The sequence below is a fragment of the Dasypus novemcinctus genome, chromosome 30 (assembly GCF_030445035.2).
Source record: "Dasypus novemcinctus isolate mDasNov1 chromosome 30, mDasNov1.1.hap2, whole genome shotgun sequence".
Lineage (NCBI taxonomy): Eukaryota > Metazoa > Chordata > Mammalia > Cingulata > Dasypodidae > Dasypus > Dasypus novemcinctus.
This window is the reverse complement of record NC_080702.1, coordinates 19,420,133-19,439,082: the sequence shown is the minus strand read 5'-3', so window position 1 is coordinate 19,439,082 and position 18,950 is coordinate 19,420,133. Positions and strand designations below refer to the sequence as shown.

General features: G+C 38.1%; 1 protein-coding gene and 1 pseudogene across 2 annotated transcripts in view; one reads left to right on the top strand and one right to left on the bottom strand.

Annotated features, from left to right (window-relative positions):
* Positions 1-18,950, bottom strand: part of LOC131276918 (zinc finger protein 705F-like) — a 276,256-nt gene that overhangs the window by 232,010 nt on the left and 25,296 nt on the right. The gene's annotated exons all lie outside the window — the stretch shown is intronic.
* Positions 2,214-3,240, top strand: LOC131276686 (zinc finger and BTB domain-containing protein 44 pseudogene; annotated as a pseudogene).

Sequence of the window (18,950 nt, the reverse complement as noted above, 5' to 3'; positions counted from 1 at the left end):
CAGTATGGTGGTATAAGTTCTAACTAGAGCAATTAGGCAAGAAAAGGAAGTAAATATAATACAAATATTAAACAAGACAAAATTTTATTTGCTATGATCCTATCTTTAGAAAATCCAAAAAAAATCCACATCAAAACTATTAGAATTCATAGACAATTTCAGCAAAGTGGCAGGATACAAGATCTAGATGCAAAAATCAATAGCTTTCTATATACTATTAATGAGTAATCTGAGAAGGAAGCCAGAAAAATTTGACTTGCAATATTGACTAAAAGAGTCAAATATTTAGGAAAAAACTTAACCAAGAACATAAAGGACCCATGCTTATTTATTTTTAAACATTTATGTATTTATTTCTTTTCCCTTCCCTCCCCATTGTCTGCTCTCGTGTCTATTCACCATGTGTTCTTCTGTGTCCACTTGCATTCTTGGTGGCACTGGAATCTGTGTCTTTTTTTGTTGTGTTATCTTGTTATGTCAGCTCTCCATGTGTGTAGTGCAAATCCTAGTTTGGTTGTGCTTTTATCATACTGGGTTGCTCTCTTTGCAGGGTGCACTCCTTGTACATGGGGCTCCCCTACATGGGGGACACATCTACATGCATGACATTCCTCATGTGTGGCAGCACTAAGCATGGGTCAACTCACCACACAGGCCAGGAGGCCCTAGGTTTGAACCCTGGACTTCCTAGGTGGTAGGCAGATGATCTATCAGTTGGGCCACATCTGCTTCCCAAGGACCCATATTAAGAAAACTATAAAACATTGTTAAGAGAAATCAAGGACGATCTAAATGAAAGAATATGCTGTGTTCATCATTTGGAAGACTATATCATTAAGATATCAATTTGATCTGAACTGATCTGCAGTTTTAATGCAATCTTAATGAATTTTCCAAAATCCTTCTTTGCAGAATTGAAGAAGCCAACTATCAAATTCATGTTGAAATGTAAAGCCCCGAAATAGCCAAAAATATCTTAAAGATAAAAAAGAATATAGTTAGGAAATCCCACTTCCAAATTTTAAAGCATATCATCTAACTTTCAGTGGTAGAAATGTCATGGTACTTGCATAAAGACAGACAGATTGACCAGTGGAATCAAATCAAGAGTTCATAATCAGAGAAATCTATGGTCAAGTGATTTTTGACAAGAATTTTGAACACATTTAAATAGGTCTTAATTGCCTATTCATCAAATGGTACTGGGAAACTCAATATCCATATCTAAAAAAGAGGAACCTTATCTCACACCCTAAATAAACATTAATAAAAAATGGATCAAGAGCTAGGTATAAAGAAAAAGAACTATGAAACTTCTAGAAGAAAATGTGGGAAAACACCTTTAAGGTCTTGTGGCTTGGTTCCTTACACCTTACACCCGAAGCACAAGCAACAAAAGAAAAACTAGATAAATGGGACTGCTTCAAAATTAAACACTTCAGTTCTTCAAAAGACTTTGTAAAGAAAGTAAAAAGGCAGCCTAATCAATGATAAAAAAAATTTGTGCAAAGTTATCCTGATGAGGGATTTATTTCCATGGTATATAAAGAGATCACACAATTTATCAACAAAATGATGAGCAACCCCATTTTAAAAATGGGCAAAATAATTGAACAAAAATTTCTCTGAAGTAGAAATACAAGTCATGAAAACTACATGAAAACATGTTCAACATCACTAGCTATTAGGAAAATGCACATCAAAACTCATCTCCCAACATATAGTATAGCCATTATTAAAAGAACAGAAGAGTGGTGGGGTGGGGCCCACATGTGCAGCAGTGGCTCCCCTATCTTCCCCTCTTTCTGCCTCCCCATCACCACTGGGCTCTGCCAGGACCATGTGCTACTCTACCTGCATGCTGCCCAAGGTTGAGCAAATCCACCTCCAGCTTGAGCCGCTCCCTTGCTCCTTCCTCTGGATTCCAATGGCCAGCTGGGCTGCACAACCAGCACCCATTGTGCACAATCCCCACAGAAATGTGCCACCATGCCCCAGACCAAGGTCATGCACAAGCCTCTGTGCAGTGGCATGAGATAGGGCCTCTGCCCTTGGGGGACCAGAAGGGAGCCACATACCCTGCCTTCCCTTGGGTCACCACCCAACCCAGCAGAAGGAGGAGCAGCAACAGTAGGACTAAGGGCCCTGCACCACTGTCACAGGACACCTCTGACTCATTGCATCTTGAAGAGCATCTGTAGAAGAGGAAGGAGATGGATGTGAAAACATTTATTCATAGCTTCTCTTCCCACAGCCAGGAAATGCTTGGAAAGCTAAATATGCTGCAAAATGATGGACATTTTGGTAATATCATTATATGTGTCCAGGACAAAATCTTCTGGGCACAAAAGGTGGTCCTAATGGCTTGCAGTGATTTCTTTTGCACAAGCTTGTGAGTCTAGCTAAGGATGAGAATATCAATGCTTTACATCATGTTATAGTGACTGGCTTTCTACCACTTTTAGAATATGCTTACACAGCCACTCTGTCAATTAACACAGAAAATATTACTGATCTTCTAGCTGTTGCCAGCTGCATATAAATATTTAAAGTTGCCAGCCCCTGCTCAGAGTTCATGAAATGAAGTATTTCATGGAATACACCCAACAGCAAACCAGAAAAGGGTCTAGATGTGGGACAAGAAAATTTCCAACTGCAATTTTATTTCTTGAAATGGAAGCATTTTTCCTTTGTCTTCAGAGTTCAGTGTGGTAGAAAGAATCATTCCTGTTTGCCTCGAGTCCCAGAGAAAGTGTAAAAGCTACATGGTTATGTCTCCTGAAAGTCCTGGGAAGTGCAGCAAACAAGTTCTCCCCAAATATTGAGTTCTACAGCCTCCTACTCAGAAGGTATAAATCAACTAGCTGACTCTTCTTTAGCTTTTCCCTGGACTTTACATTTTGGAGGTGATTGAATGATGCTGTCTGAAAATGTTAAGCATGCAGAAAATAACCAGACTCAAGAATTTTTGGGCCTATCTGAACCATGTAGAAGATTAGCTGATTATATGACTTGTGAGAGCACAATAACAAGTTTGCCTCTGGGTAGTGAAGAAGATGTCTGTGTCAAAGTCAAATGTTAAGTGATGAGGAAGTGTCCCAGCCTGTCAGAGCATCTCACTTTTCACTGAGTGATCAGCAGACAATACCAGGAAGTGTGCAAGTTCAAGAGGACCTTCTCATTAGTCCACTCTTTTCTCCTATAGGTGTAATGTCTTCTGTGTTTTTCATGATACAATAAAAACAATTCAGAAAATGTTTTCAAATGCCTATTAGATACCTTTGAAATGTAAACAAGGGTAAATATGACAACTGGATTTTTTTTAAAAATGCTAATGGCATTACAATATTTTTTCCACTTACACATTGGGAAAGAAAATACAGTTGAACAGCAGCTGATGAGCCAAAAGCAGAAGGTATGAATTGTGAATTATTTTCAATGCAAAAGAAAACACCATTTTTTAAAAAACAGCAGAAAACTACAAGTGCTGCAGAGAATGTGGAGAAATAAGAACAATCCTTCTGATGATGGGAGTATAAGACATTTCTAACTCTGTGGAAGATGATCTGGTGGTTCACCAGGAAACAAAATATCGATGTTGTATGATCCAGCAATCCCACTACTAGGAATATATCCAAAGAACTGACAGCAATGACCTAAACAGATATTTGCACACTGATGTTCATATGACATTATTCACAATTGCTAAAAGAGGGAAACAACTAAGTGTCCTCCACCTGAAGAATGGATAAACAAGGCTTACTATATTCATATAATGGAATGCCATTCAGCTCTAAGAAAAAATCAATTTGGAAAGCACATGAAAACATGGAGTAATCTTGAAGATATATTGAAAGAAACAGGGCAGATTCAAAAGAAGGAATATTGCATGGTCACACTGATAGGAACTAAATACGATGTATAGATTTATGGAGCTGGACTATGAAGTGAAGGTTGCTCAGAGATGGAATGGGATAAGAAGGGAGAGAAGAGTCAATGTATGTAGTATGTTTAATAAGGTCAAATGTAAATATGTATTGGTTGGAAATAATAGTAACACATTATAATGAATGCAACAAACACTATTGGTTTTTGGATGTGATTGTGGCTGAAATGAGTAGTCTAAGAAGATTAATGTTAGTTGAAAAATAGCTGGAGGAAAATGATGGGAATGTATGGCATTGATTTTGGAAATAGATAAGGATTGTATTTAATGAGATAAATAAAGGCGTGTTCTACTTCAAGGTGTTAAGAATGTGGTGGTACATGGGAAAAACCTAACTAATTATTTTATGGACTATTGTTAACAATATTTTAATGTTTTTGTAGCAAAAGCAAAGTTGGTACTATACTAATTGTAAAGGTAAAAAAAGAATATCTGGGCAAAAGTGGATTTGGCTCAACTTATAGAGCATTTGCCTACCTAGCATATGGCAGGTCCAGGATCAAAGCCAGGGCCTCCTGACCTGTATGGTGAGCTGGGCCATGCATAGTGCTGATGCACACAAGGAGTGCCAGGCCACAGATAAGTGTCCACCGCATAGGGGAACTGCTTGTGCAAAGATTGTGCCCTGCAAAGAGAGCCACCTCACATGAAAAACAAAAACAGCCTGCTCAAAAGTGGCACTGCACACACAGAGAGCTGATGCAGCAAGATGATGAAACAAAAAAAAAAGACACAGATTCCCAGTGCTGCTGATAAGAATGCAAGTGGGCACAGAAGAACACACAGCAAAAGGACACAGAGAGCAGACAATGGGAGGAGAGGGGAGAAAAATAAATAAGAAAAAATGAAAGAAAAAATGTTCTACAGTTGGGATCTAATCAGACCTTGCTTCTCAGACTTTAACATGTCTTTCTTTCCAGTCCCAAAACCTGGCACACAAAAGTAGAGATTTGTGCAACATTTAAAGGTGGTTAATCAAGTGGTAGAAGACATCCACCCAATGGTATCTAATCCTTATATATTCCATGTCAGGACTTTAGATGATTAAGCTTGGGTCACTATTTTAGAATTGAAAGATGCTTTTTACTGCATACCCTTAGAGAAAGAATCACAAATGCTTTCCATTTTTGAGTGGGAGGATACCAATACCAGACTAAAACAACAACATTGTTGGACTGTATTGCCACAAGTGTTCAAAAATGTTCCTACTCTTTTGGGGCTGATATTGTCCTAGAACTTACAAAGCATATGCCTCCAAGAAGGACATTTCCTTCAGAGTGCTGCTGATATACTCATAGCTAGCAAAACCCAGGGAGCCTCAAATCAAAACACAAAAATGCTAAAGAGGCTGACAGAAAGTATATAAAGTACCTGAAATGAAAACTCAAATATTTTATTGCCACTTTTGATTGTTGGTTCAAACAGAATTCAGAATGAAGAAATGTGACCTTATTGCAGTGACAAGATATTTATTTGATTACAGCTCAGTGTTACGGCTTGAGTTCACACTGTTAGTCTCGCTGGGATGAGGAAGGAAGTGCCCTCAGTGTTACAGCTCAAGACTGGCCAAGGTGACAATGGAAGTGTACCCAGGGCAAAGAAGGAAGTGTGCCCAGGGTTTTGGGGCTCTTCTAGATACAGGTTCACTGTGCAGCCACCCTGGGGCTGGAGACTTAAGTTGCAATGCTCTAATTGGTTAGTTATTGGGTTCTGCCAGGGAGCATTCACTGGAGTTTGGAAGCTAGGTTAGCACTTGTGTTAATAGGGTATGTTAGCTGGGAAGCATCAGATTGGGTGAATACAAATTAGGGGAATGGTTTGAAAATCTTCTTATCCTACTAGTTGGCTTTTCCTCCCTCTTCCCAGGGGTCAAAGTTCAGTCACTAGTGCACTCCCTCAAAACCCAGGTAAAATACCTTGGGTTTTAATTATCTTAAGGACTATGAGCCCTGTTGCCCAGCAAAAATGAAATCTTTCAGTAAGTGTCAGAGCCCCCAAATAGAAAGAAACTTAGATGGTTTCTAGGTATGGCTGGCTATCACAGGCTCTGGATAACAAATTTTGGACTCATTGCTAAATCCTTATATGGAGTCTTAAAGGGGGAAGATAAAGATCTTTTAGAACGGAACCCAGAATGTTCTCTTGATTCTAAGGATAAGCTCCTATTAGCCCTAGCCCTGAGACTCCTGACCTAATGAATTTATGTTGCTTGTTTATGAATAAGGCATTACATTGGGACAGTAAGTGCAAGAATTTGGAAGAAATATCAGGTCAATTGTTTCCATATCAAAGCAGATCAACTCTGTACCTGAGTATGGCCAGCTTGCTTGCTAGCTCTAGTTCCCACCTGTGAACTTCTCCAGATATCAGAATTCTCACTGGGCTCTCCCATAAGAGTTTTCACCCCATATTACATTCTTACTACACTAGAACAAAAAGTGGGCCCCCATTTTAGCAAATATCAAGCCATTTTACTAAACAATCCAAATGCCACTCTGAAAACTATAGATGAACTCAACTTGGCCACTTACTACCTGAATTACATGAAACACCAGAATGGAAAACTTCCAGATATGATTGTGTGTAACTTCTTCTTGATATATACTCTAGAATCCTGGATTTCAGGCACATTAGTTTAGGGGGAAAGGAAATGAGTCACAGCTGAGACCTGGTAAAAATATGGGCAAGAGACATGTGGTCATGAAAGCACATTTGGAAACTCCATGTAGGAAGAGTGCTGCCAAGAATAAAGCTGGAGAGATCCCAGAAGACACCAGGCACAAGAATCCCATTTGGAACAAGATTGGAAAGAGATCCTATTCAGGGTCAAGGGGGAGCCCCAGATCCCTTCAAACAAAAGGCCTCACCATTGGCCCATGAGAGATAACAGGTGGGACAACCAATCAGAAGAGCAAACATCAGGGGCCTTGCCCAAACATTATGAAGGGGAAGAGCAAAACTTTTAAAAGGCCTGGCCTGGGACCACACACACACATCTTACTCTGGATCATGCCCACAGTCCATGCCTCAGACTAGGTACTTTTCTCATTTTCTTAAACTCCTTTCTTCCTTGCCTACTCTATGGCATGCCCTTCAATTCTTTTATGTGACGTAAGTCAAGAATAGAGAAGCCCAGAACCCAAAGCTGTCTACTAACATATTGACTGATGTCCGACTATCACACCAAGCAGAAATTTTCTCTAATGGGAACAGTTATATGAATCACGGAAAGCACAAGGTAGACTACTCAGTAGTCATTCCCACTGGAATACGAGAAGCAGACCTTTGTTCCCACAAAACTTCTGCACAAAGAGGTGAATTAATTGTTCTTTAAGTGTCCTGTTATTGAATACAGGACATAGAGCAAATATATATACTATTCTGAATATGCTATTGTCATCTGCATGCCTATGGAGCTACTTGAAGAGAGTGTAGTTTTCTAACCAATACCAATAAATACATTAAACATAAAGATTTAATCCTGCAACTGCTAGGTGCAATATTTTTTCAACCAGTGGAATCTGGTATAATCACATAGTTGTGCATTTATCATCTCAATCATTATTAGAGCATTTTCATTACCACAGTAATAATAATAAACAAAAACAAACAAGAAAATTCTTCACCTCTCACTCTATGCTTCCCCTGCTGTATATATCTGCTACTTCTGTTCATTCTTGCACAGGTATTTATGTATTTACTTATTTAAAAGTTTTATTAAGCTATCTTTACATACTATATGATCTATTCAAAGTGTATAATCACTGGGTTTTACTTTAATTACAATGTTGTGCATTCATCACCACAAAATTTTGAATAATTTCATTCCTCCAAAAAAGTGAAACTCTATATCCCTTAGCAGTCCCTTCTCAGGTCTACATTACCACTAATCTAGTTTTAGCGTTTAAATTGATTTATATTTATATTTTATATAAATGGAATCATACTATATGCAGTATATTTTGTCTCATTTCTTTCAGTTAGCATTATAGTGCTTTTGTATGATATTAAAATCCTTTATTATTAACAAATATTTGTTCAGTTCCAATGGAAAACGCATATGTGCAATTTCATCCATAGTCATATTTCACATGTGGTTTTACTATGCTACATGGGTTCCATGTTACAATTTTTTAGAATAGAAAATGTGAAATCACAACATATTTATACCTTGAAGTACTATAATGTGGTTATGGCTATGGATCAAAGGGAAAGTCTAAGGTTATATATGTTACAAACATGATAGATGCAGTTTTACAACCAAAAGAACTGGTGGTCCTCCACTCTAAAGGACATCAATCTAATAATAGCAAAGATGCTAGATGCAATAAGCTAGCTGAAAAAGCAGCAAACGAAGTGGCCAAGAATGAAACCCCTTCTGCAACTCTTGCCATGTTTTATCCAAAGCTCCTGTTGTTACTTCTAGGTGAACAGGGACCTCAGCTTGAAAGACTTTTGAATCTTCAATATTCAATAAAACTTGGCAGGGACAAAGAAGGGGAATTTACAAGTTTAAAAGAACAATTATGGTTAGAAAGTGGTAATAAACCTGAGGATATCCATAAAATTATTGTCCCAGATGGACTCCTTAAACTCATCATAACATATTTTTAGCAAATCATTATGGATATGAAACGCCGTATAAAATGGATTAGTCAGTTCCTGATGGGTCCCAAGTTATGATGAATGATTCAAAATACAACTGACCAATGTGTGATTCACACTCAAGAATATCTTGGACCCCACACCAAATCCCCACATAAACAAAAGGAGTGCAATATTAGAAGTTTGGGTGGAGAACACTGGCAAGTTGATTTTACTCTGATGCCAAAGACCCCAGAAAAGTTTAGATATCTTTAAGTGTTTGCTGAAAATTTTACAGGATGGATGGAAACTTTGCTAAAGAGAAACAACCCATAAAGTGGTTGAATGTCTACTAGAGGAAATTATTCCTAGGTTTGGACTCCCTTTCTCCATTCTGTGTCAGTGGTGCTACTCTCACCTGTAAAGTACCAAAGATGTTTCAGGTTGCTGGGCATTCATTAGTGACTACCCTCTTCTTATGGCCTCAGTCCACAGTAAAAACACAACATATGAGCTGAACATTAAAGGGATATCTAGCAAAAACCTGCATAGAAACACAACTGAAATGGGATAAATCCCTCCTGAGGATAAGATTAGCATCTTGAAGTGTGCTAGGTTTAAGCCCTTATGAAATGATCTGTAGAAAGCCATTTCTAAAAGTTGAATATGCTGGCAATACGCATCTAGTTATGAACCAGCCACCATACAATATGTGAAATCTTTATGAGCTATCCTAACTCAAAAATATACATGCTTCCAACTATCTTAATTTCCCCACTTATAGTCCTTTACACAATTACCAACCTGGAGACTGGGTATGGCTGTGTACATGAAGAACAAGGACAATTAAATCCCAAATGGGTGTTGCTTGTCACTCATCCTTAAGTTACAGGACCTAAAACCATGAATCCATCATACCAGAATCAAGGCACAACCTATCCTACAAGGTGATTCTCCATCACTCACTCAAAAAGCAGTTATTACCATTGACCCATCCAAAGATCCAGAACTCAGGTATACTTGTGAACCTCTGGATGGACTCAAACATTTATTTTTAAAAATTCATTAGTAATTGGTGGTTGTGTTTATTGTTAATTCCCTTTTTCTCATTTTTCTAGAACTTGGGATCCTGGATAATATAAACTTTTTTATTTATTTAGGATTACCTCAATATTGAATTCTCTTAGCATGATTACTTAACCCATTACTATGCTCTCTCTCCTTTCCTTAACTGTACAATCACAAGAAAAAGATCTGTTTCTCCAATGGGCTAATTCTTATGCTAACTCTTTATAGAGTTAATTCTGTCTAATTCTTGAATCTGTGGACAGCTGCCAACTTCAAGTGTTTCTAGATTATCTTTGGGGTATCTCCCTTACAATTTACTAAATGGAAAGCTTTAAAGTACTTTACAAAAGAAAAGCAAAAATGGAAAGAAACTTTAAATACCATTGATATAACTACAGTCAACCCAAACTACTGACCAGTAAACTTGATAAAACCTTGTCATTGTCTCTGATTAACAAATAATGTTACTACTAGAAATGCCTTGCAGTATTCTTTTCAATTACATGATCAAATTGAAAATTAAGCTATAGAAAATTGGCAGAATGGATAAGGAAATATGGCCCATCTATATGTTATCTACAATGAACTCACCTTTGAACCAGGAATGGAAGGAAATTGAAACTGAATGGTCGGAAAACAATTCTACATGCAACCAATAATCAGAAAAGGGTGGGAGTAGCTATCCTAACATTGGTAAAAGAGACTTTAGATGCAAAACTATTGTAAGAGGTGTGATATGGAGGCATTTGTGGGACTTTAAAGCTTTCCAACTAAGAGCCCAGGACCATATGGTTTCACAGGTGATATCTATCAAATATTTGGAAAGAAATAGCATCAATCCTGATTAAAGTCTTCCACAAAATAGAAGGGGAGGGAACATGGCATAACTCATTCTAGGATGCTGACACCACTCTAATACCAAACCCAAAGATGCCACAAGAAAGCAAAACTGTAGACCAATCTCTCTAACGAACCTAGATGCTAAAATCCTCAAAAAATATTTGCTAATCAGATTCATCATTGCATCAAATGAAATATACACCATCTGAACATGTGTTTCATCCTTGGCATGCAAGAGTGCTTCAAAATAAGAATATTAATCAACGTAATACACCATATAAGCAGATCAAAACTTAAAAATCAAATGACCATGTCTATAGATACAGAAAAAGCATTTGACAAAATACAGCAACCATTCCCAAAACAAGGAAGCCCATATTCAATGCTCTTATTTAACACTGTATTAGAAATACTTGCTCAAGCACTTAGGCAAGAAAAAGATATAAAAAATCATCCAAATTGGAAAGGAAGAAGTAAAAATGTCACTATTTACTGATGACATAATCCTATACATAGAAAGCCCTGAGAAATCTACAAAAAACTTCAAGAGCTGATAAGTGAGTTCAGTAAAGTGGCAGCTTAAAAGATCAATGTGCAAAAATCAATGACATTTTTGTACACCAATAATGAACAACCTGAAGAGGTAATCAAGGAATACACTCCATTCACAAAGGCAACCAAAAGAAACAAATACCTAGGAATCAATAGAAATGTAAATGATTTGGATTTAGAAAAATATACAACAACGTTAAAGGAAATCAAAGAAGAACAAAACAAATGGAAGAACATTTCTTGTTCATGGACAGGAAAAATAAACATCAATTAGATGTCTATCCTATGCAAAATGACTTACAAATTTAATGGAATCCCAATAAAAACTACCACAGCATTCTTTACTGAATTGGAAGAACTAACTCTTAAATTAATTTGAAGGGCAAGAAGCCCTGAATAGGCAAAGACATATTGAGAAAGAAAAGTGGAATCAGAGGAATCACACTACCTGACTTTAAAATATATTAGAAACCTACAGTGGTCAAAATTGCATGGTATGCGCACAAAGATAGACATACTGACCAATGGAAACAAGCTGAGAGTTCTGGTATAGATCCTTGGATATATAGTCAACTGATATTTGACAAGGCACTAAGCCCATTCAAATGGGAGAGAAGGGTCTCTTCAACAAATGGTGCTTGGAGAACTGAATGTCCATATCTAAAAGAATCAGAGGGGAACATTCAATCCACACCTTATATAAAAATTAACTCAAAATTGATCAAAGATCTAAATATAAGAGCCAAGATGGTAAGGATCTTGGAAGATAATGTAAGGAAGCATCTACAGGATGTTGTATTAGGAAATGGTTTCATGAAATTTACATCAAAAGCATGAGATATGAAGAAAAATAGATACATGAGACATCCTCAAAATTTAAAATGTTTGGACCTCAAAGGAGTTTGTCAAGAAAATGAAAAGGTAGCATAAGCAATGGAAAAAAATATTTGGTAACCGTATCTCTGACAGCAGCCTAATATCCAGCACATATAAAGAAATCCTACACCTTGAAAATAAAAAGACAAAAACCCACTTATAAAATGGGCAAGTGATTTGAGTGAACATTTCTCCACAGAAGAAATACAAATGGCTAAAAAGCACATGAAAAGATACTCAGTATCCCTAGCTATTAGAGGAATACAAATCGAAACTACAGTGAGATATTATCTTACATCCATTACACTAGAAGCAATTGAAAAAACAGAGGGCCCCAAGTGTTGGAGAGAATGTGAAGGATTGGTAACTCTTATTCACTGCTGGTGGGAATATAGAATGTAGAATGTTAAAGCCATTGTGGAGGGCAGTTTGGCAGTTCCTTATGAAGCGATTGTTGGAAATGTTCGCTGTCCATACAGGCGAACAGGTCTTACAGTGATGAAAGACAATGTCAAATATTTTTGAAATATTTTTTACATTATTTTTATTACTCCAAATTTTTTCATTTTCAAAATTTCTTATATTTTATTCCTTATTTTAAAAATTCTAATTAATTTTGTATTAGTCAGCCAAAATGCCTGAAGCCTACTGGCTTTTATAAAGGGTATTAATTTAGGTATAGGCTTACAGATAACAAGCAGCATAAGTTACTTCCCTTACCAAAGTCTACTTCATGTGTTGGAGCAAGACAGATGCCAACAACTCCTGGGGTTCAGGCTTCCTGGGTTCCTGTCTTCCCAGGTCTTGCTTCTCTCTGGGCTCAAGGTTCTTCTCTTCCCAGAGCTTGCTTCTTCCTTGGCTCAGAGTTCCTCTCTTCCTGGGACTTGCTTCTCTTTCCTTGGTGTGCTTACTTCCTGGGGTTCCAGCTTAAGACTTCAGTATCAAACTCCAACATTAAAAACACTCCAACTCTGTCCTTTGCCATGACCACCAAGTGGTAGGGAATGAAAACACTAATGACTTGGCCCAATCAAAGCCCTAATCAGAACATAATCATGCCCAGGTACAGGCCAGTTTACAAACATAATCCAATATGTATTTTTCAAATTCATAACTATATCGAACTGCTAAACTCTACTCTCTGAATTCCAAAAGGACATTACAATATTAAAATGAACTTTAAATCAGTAACAATGGAGATACTAAATCACATCATAATCAAGTTAAAGAAATAAAGTTTGTCTTGGGGCAATTTCCCTCCTGGATGTAAATCTCTGAAACTTACAAAACAATTTATCTGCTTCCAATACACAAATGTACAAAGGATAAACATTTGTCATGGGTCCTCGAGATTTCAGTAATCCTGCAGACCATACTCCATATAATTTCACAGTCTGAAAGTCATTCTTAAAAAGAGAGATTTTCTCCTTTGGGCCTTATGGGAACCCACCCCTTCTACAGGCTTGCCCAATGGCCATTTTATTGGTTCCACCCTCATCTAGCAGCTGGGTGTTACCCTAGCTCCAGACCTCACCCTGTGAGAGCAGTGGGGTGATGACCACAACTTACCCAAACCCTGGATTAGTGTCTTAACCCCCCTAGTGCAGTGATGTGAAGACAACATTCCCCCTAACTTTTGACATACAGGCTCAACCCTCTCAGAGCTATGAATTGACCACCTGGTCTTCCTTGATCCATGGGGGCAGAGGCACCCCTCGCAGGCCTATGGAGTGCTGACCTTAACTGTCTAAATCCTTGAGGAAAATGCCCCACTCTCTCTGTACCACGGGGTGTATATTAGTTAGCCAAAGGGGTACTGATGCAAAATATCAGAAATCTGCTGGGTGCTATAAAGGGTATTTATTTGGGGTAGGAGTTTAGAGTTACCAGGCCATAAAGCATAAGTTACTTCCCTCACCAAAGTCCTTTTTCATGTGTTGGAGTAAGATGGCTGCCGGCATCTGTGAAGGTTCAGGCTTTCTGGGTTCCTCTGGGTTCAGCTCCTCTGTTTCCTCCCTGAGTTCAGCTATAGGCTATGAGGCTCTTTAGACTTTGCCTCTCTCTACAAGGTCAGCTGTAGACTATCAGGTGAATGGCTCTGTCTCTCTCCCTGGGGTTTCTGCCATATCTAAAGAGCCATATCTATTCCTCTGTGTTGTTCTCCTAGCTTAGGAAAAAGAAAAAACTATCTTTAAAGAACTCAAGGACACGTGATATAAATGTTCCATACAATAGGATGGTTGCAAACTTTGAAGGGATGAACAATATTCCCTATTTTTAAAAATCCATAAAGTAATGGTAAACATGCAAAATCTAATCTATGAACTGAAAATTAAGCATGAAAATTCTTCCAAATAACCTTGGCATGAATAATAAACATATATTAGGAAAAATAATAAAAATTTTTGAATATTTTACCTATTACTAAAGTCACAAACCTAGACCACTATTCCTGAGATAATTATTGGTTTTGTATTGGGCCAAATACTTTTTATAAATTAAAATAGATAAATGATATTGTTGGAGAAAATACAGTTCTTACTAGGACAAGGAGACTGACTGACCATAAGCAAAGAACTTATTGAGAAGCTCTCCCAATGGAGGGGGTCTGAAGAACAGACTTCAGCCCCCCCACCAGCATGGTGGGGGTCTGAAGAGAGACTTCAGCCCACTCCTGGAAGGGCAGAACTTGAATTTATACAGAACTTTCCTAGTCGGGGAAATGATAGTTACTAAGACGGGGGTTGAGAGTCTGAGAGAGGAAGTGGGAAGGAGTTGAGTGAGTCCATGGCTTCTTGGAATGCTGCAGGAGCAGATGTTTCTTTTGATCTGTAAGGTTTTAAAAAGCGTTTATAAACAGGGAAGGTTTCTGTCTCCATCTCCCTCTGATATGCAGGTAGAGGTAGTAAAGATCTCCATCTGCCTCTGATATGCAGAGGGTGAAGATGTCTACCTCCCTTTACCAGGGCCCCTTTGTTTAACCAGGGGGAAAGTGCCACATAGGGGAGGGGATTTACCTTTTTCCCAATGCATATCAGGGGAAACTGAGGTACACCTTGTTAATTATTGCAAATCACTAACATTTTCTTTTGGTGTGTAGTTCCTTAACGTATACTTTGAGCTTGGAGGAGCATACCAGCTGGCTTGAGGAGAGGCCAGTCAAAGAGAAGAGGTAAATCTGCTGAGAGTCTGTCTGATTTACATAAATGCCCTGGGATAGGAAAACTTGATCTGTATAAAGGTAGAGTCAGAAAATTAACTAATAATGCATAGCACACCTAAGAGAGGGGGATAGTAGGATGTGCTTTGTATACTTCCAATAGCATATTTAGGGTTCCTGGCAAATAGGTGCTCTCTCTCAAAGAAACTAATTGTCATTATCATCTGTGGTGTGTTGGTTCAACAGGGTCCCATTTGAATCTTTGAGGGGAGCCCTCACATGGCCTTCCTGCTGCCCTGGAAGAGAGGGAAGTGAGAAAGGGAGAAAGTGGGAAGTACACACTCCTAAAGCAGTTTATTCATTTGCCAAGAGGATTCCTTGCTTGAGGCTTGTCTGGTCTTTTTTGTTGGTTTATTTTCTTCTCTTTCCTTCCTCTTTATACTACCATGGCCCAACTTTTTCTCTTTCCCCCTTTTTTCTTTCTTTTTTTCCCTTTTTTTCTTTTTTCTATTAGGTGCTGTAGGCAGTGATTATTATTTGATGTGCTTCCTCTTCCTCAATTTTCTCTTTTCTATGTACTCATTTTGGCTACTGATGATATCCCTTTTCCATTACATCTTTCTATCTTCCATCATCTATTGTTTCTCTTACATTCCACCCCTTCTTGTTTAGCCTCCATTTTTTTCTGAATTTTTATTTCTAACTTCTCTAATTTGTTTCCTATCTTTATTCACTCTTTATGTTATTGTACTTTCTTTCTTCTTTCCCTCTCTCCTGAACTCACTGGTCTTTTAAAATGTACTATATTCTTCCCTACATTCAGTTTGCCATCTCATTGTAGATACTTCACATTTTACTGTTCTAACTCTACACTGCTTACATGCATTTAATAACAATTCTTCTAGACCTCACATTTATCTTGTGCTAACATTTACTATCAATACTACTATTATACTTGTGCTTTCCTTACCTCCTTTGCCTTCCCTGGCCCTAATATTTTCCTTCAAGGGAACTCAGACAACAACAAGCAAAGAGAATGAGAACAACAAAGTGTCAAAGAGAAGACATAACACACACATACAAAGAGCACCAAATTCATGGCCGATGGGGTTAACTACCAGGGCAGATGGCCCCTCTTTGGAAATGGTGTTTATGTGTGATGAATCTGGACTCAGATGGGATCTCCCTTCATAAGACTTTCATGCTTAATGTGCTGGAGGTGCAGTTAATGTTGGGGTTTAAGATATATTTAGGGGATTTGAATCTCTGGACTGACAATGTGATAGCCAGATCCTGAGCCTCAACAGACTCCAGCACCTACAATCTGATTTATTGGACTTACCACACTCAGCTAAGATGGAGTTGAAGAAGGACAACCACCACACCATGGAGCCTAGAGTGATTACAACTGAAAATGGGAGGATTGCATGCAGCATCCAGGTGGAATCTGAGCCTCCTCTTGACATAGAGGTGCAATGGACACAACCAATCCAATGTCCACATAGAAGAGGTGGCATTGGATTGGGAAAAGCGGACATAGTGGACAAAGGGTATGGGGAAAGGCAGGAAGAGATGAGAGGTGGAGGCGTCTTCGGGACATGGAGCTGCCCTGGATGGTGCTTCAGAGGTAATCACCGGACATTGTAAATCCTCACAGGGCCCACTTGATGGAATAGAGGAGAGTATGGGCCATGATGTGAACCAATGTATATGAGGTGCAGAGGTGCCCAAAGATGTACTTACCAAATCCAATGGATGTGTCATGATGATGGGAACGAGTGTTGTTGGGAGGGGGAGAGGGGGGGTGGGGGGGTGGGGTTGAATGGGACCTCACATATATATTTTTAATGTAATATTATTACAAAGTCAATAAAAAAAAAAAAAGAATATAAAAAAAAAAAACAAAGAGCACCAAATAAATCCTAAGACTAGATGGAAAAGAAAATCAACTGAAAAAAAACCCATCAAGATAAAATTATAACCAGAAAGCAACAAAAAATTACAAAAAAAATACCAAATAATCAGGAAAACATGGCCCAATCCAATGAACAAACTAAAAACCTGAAGAGAAGCAGAACATCAAACAACTAATCAAAGCTCTCAAAAAATACATCATGGACAAATTTAATGAAATGAAGGAAGAAATTATGGATAATAAAACACTTGAAGAGTATACAGAAGAAATTGCAAACATAATCAAAAAAGTATAAGGATATGATGGTAATGAACGGTACAATCCAATAATCAAAAACACTCTCAGAAAATAACAGCAGATTTGAAGAGGCAGAGGAAAGTAGTAGTGATGTGATAGAGAGTACATCTGAAATAAAACCAGTAGATGGAGTGATCAATAAAAAGAAAAGACCCAGCAGGGACTGGCACCTGAATGACAACACAAAACACACAAAGGTACACATTATAAGCATCCCAGAAAGAGAAGGGAAAGGGGACATAATGGGACTTGGAGGAAATAATGGCTGAAAACTTCCCGAACCTATGGAGGGAGATGGATGTACATATCCAGGAAGCACAATGTACCTCAACAACATAAATCCCAACAGGCTTACAACAAGGCATATACTTGTCAAATTATCCAACAATATAGACAAAGGGAAAATACTGAAAGCAGAAAGAGAAAAGAGATGCATCATTTACAAGGGAATCTTTCTAAGGCTAAGTGCTGATTTCTCATCTGAAACCATGGAGCAAGAAGACAGTGGTATGACATAAGGCACACACACACACAAAAAAATCCAACCGAGAATATGCTACCCAGCAGAACTGGCATTAAAAAATAAAGGGGAGTTCAACATATTCACAACCAAGAATATGCTACCCAGCAGAACTGGCATTCAAAAATGAAGGGGAGTTCAAAATATTCACAGATAAATAGAAATTAAGACAGTATGGCAACAAGAATCCTGCCCTTCAAGAAATACTAAAGGGAGTTCTGCAGGAGGAAAGAAAAATATAGGAGAGACAGAGTAGGAGGAGAGCGTAGAAACAAAAAAAAAAAAAAGAGAAAAAGAGACAAAACACAAAAATATATGACAGGGTGGGGGGGTGGGGATGAATGGGACCTCACATATATATTTTTAATGTAATATTATTACAAAGTCAATAAAAAAAATATATATGACATACACACATCCAAACAATATGGCTAATTACTTGAGAGTAATAACACTGAAAGTCAATGGATTAAACTCACCTGTCAAGAGATACAGATTGGATGATTGGATAAGAAAATGTAACCCATCTATATGCTGCCTACAAGAAACACATCTTAGACCCAGGATTCAAGAAGGTTGAAAGTGACTGGCTGAAAAACAATCTTACAAGCAAATAAGAACCAAAAAAAAAAAAGGACAGGAGTAGCGATATTAATATCAGACAAAACAGACTTTAAATGCACAACTACTGAGAAACACAAAGATGGGCAAGGGGTAATGTATCAAGAAAAAAGGACAACCATAAACACTTATGTTCCTAACCAGAGTGACTCCAAATAGGTGAGGAAACCTGGAAAGATTAAGTGAAGGAATAGATGCCTCTACAATTATAGTTGGGGACTTTAATAAACCACTATCACCATTGGACAGAACATCTCAACAGACAATCAAAAAAGAAACAAACACTTTGAACAATATCTTAGAGGAGCTGGACCTAATAGACATACAGAACATTACACTGAAATACAGAAGGATATACATTCTTCTCAAGAGCGCATGGATCATTCTAATGCTAGGCCACAGAGAAAGACTCAGTGAATTCAGAAAGATTGAAATCATAAAAAATAACTTCTTGGGAAGCGGACTTGGCCCAGTGGATAGGGCATCATCTATCACATGGGAGGTCTGCGGTTCAAACCCCGGGCCTCCTTGACCCATGGGGAGCTGGCCCATGCTTAGTGCTGATGCATGC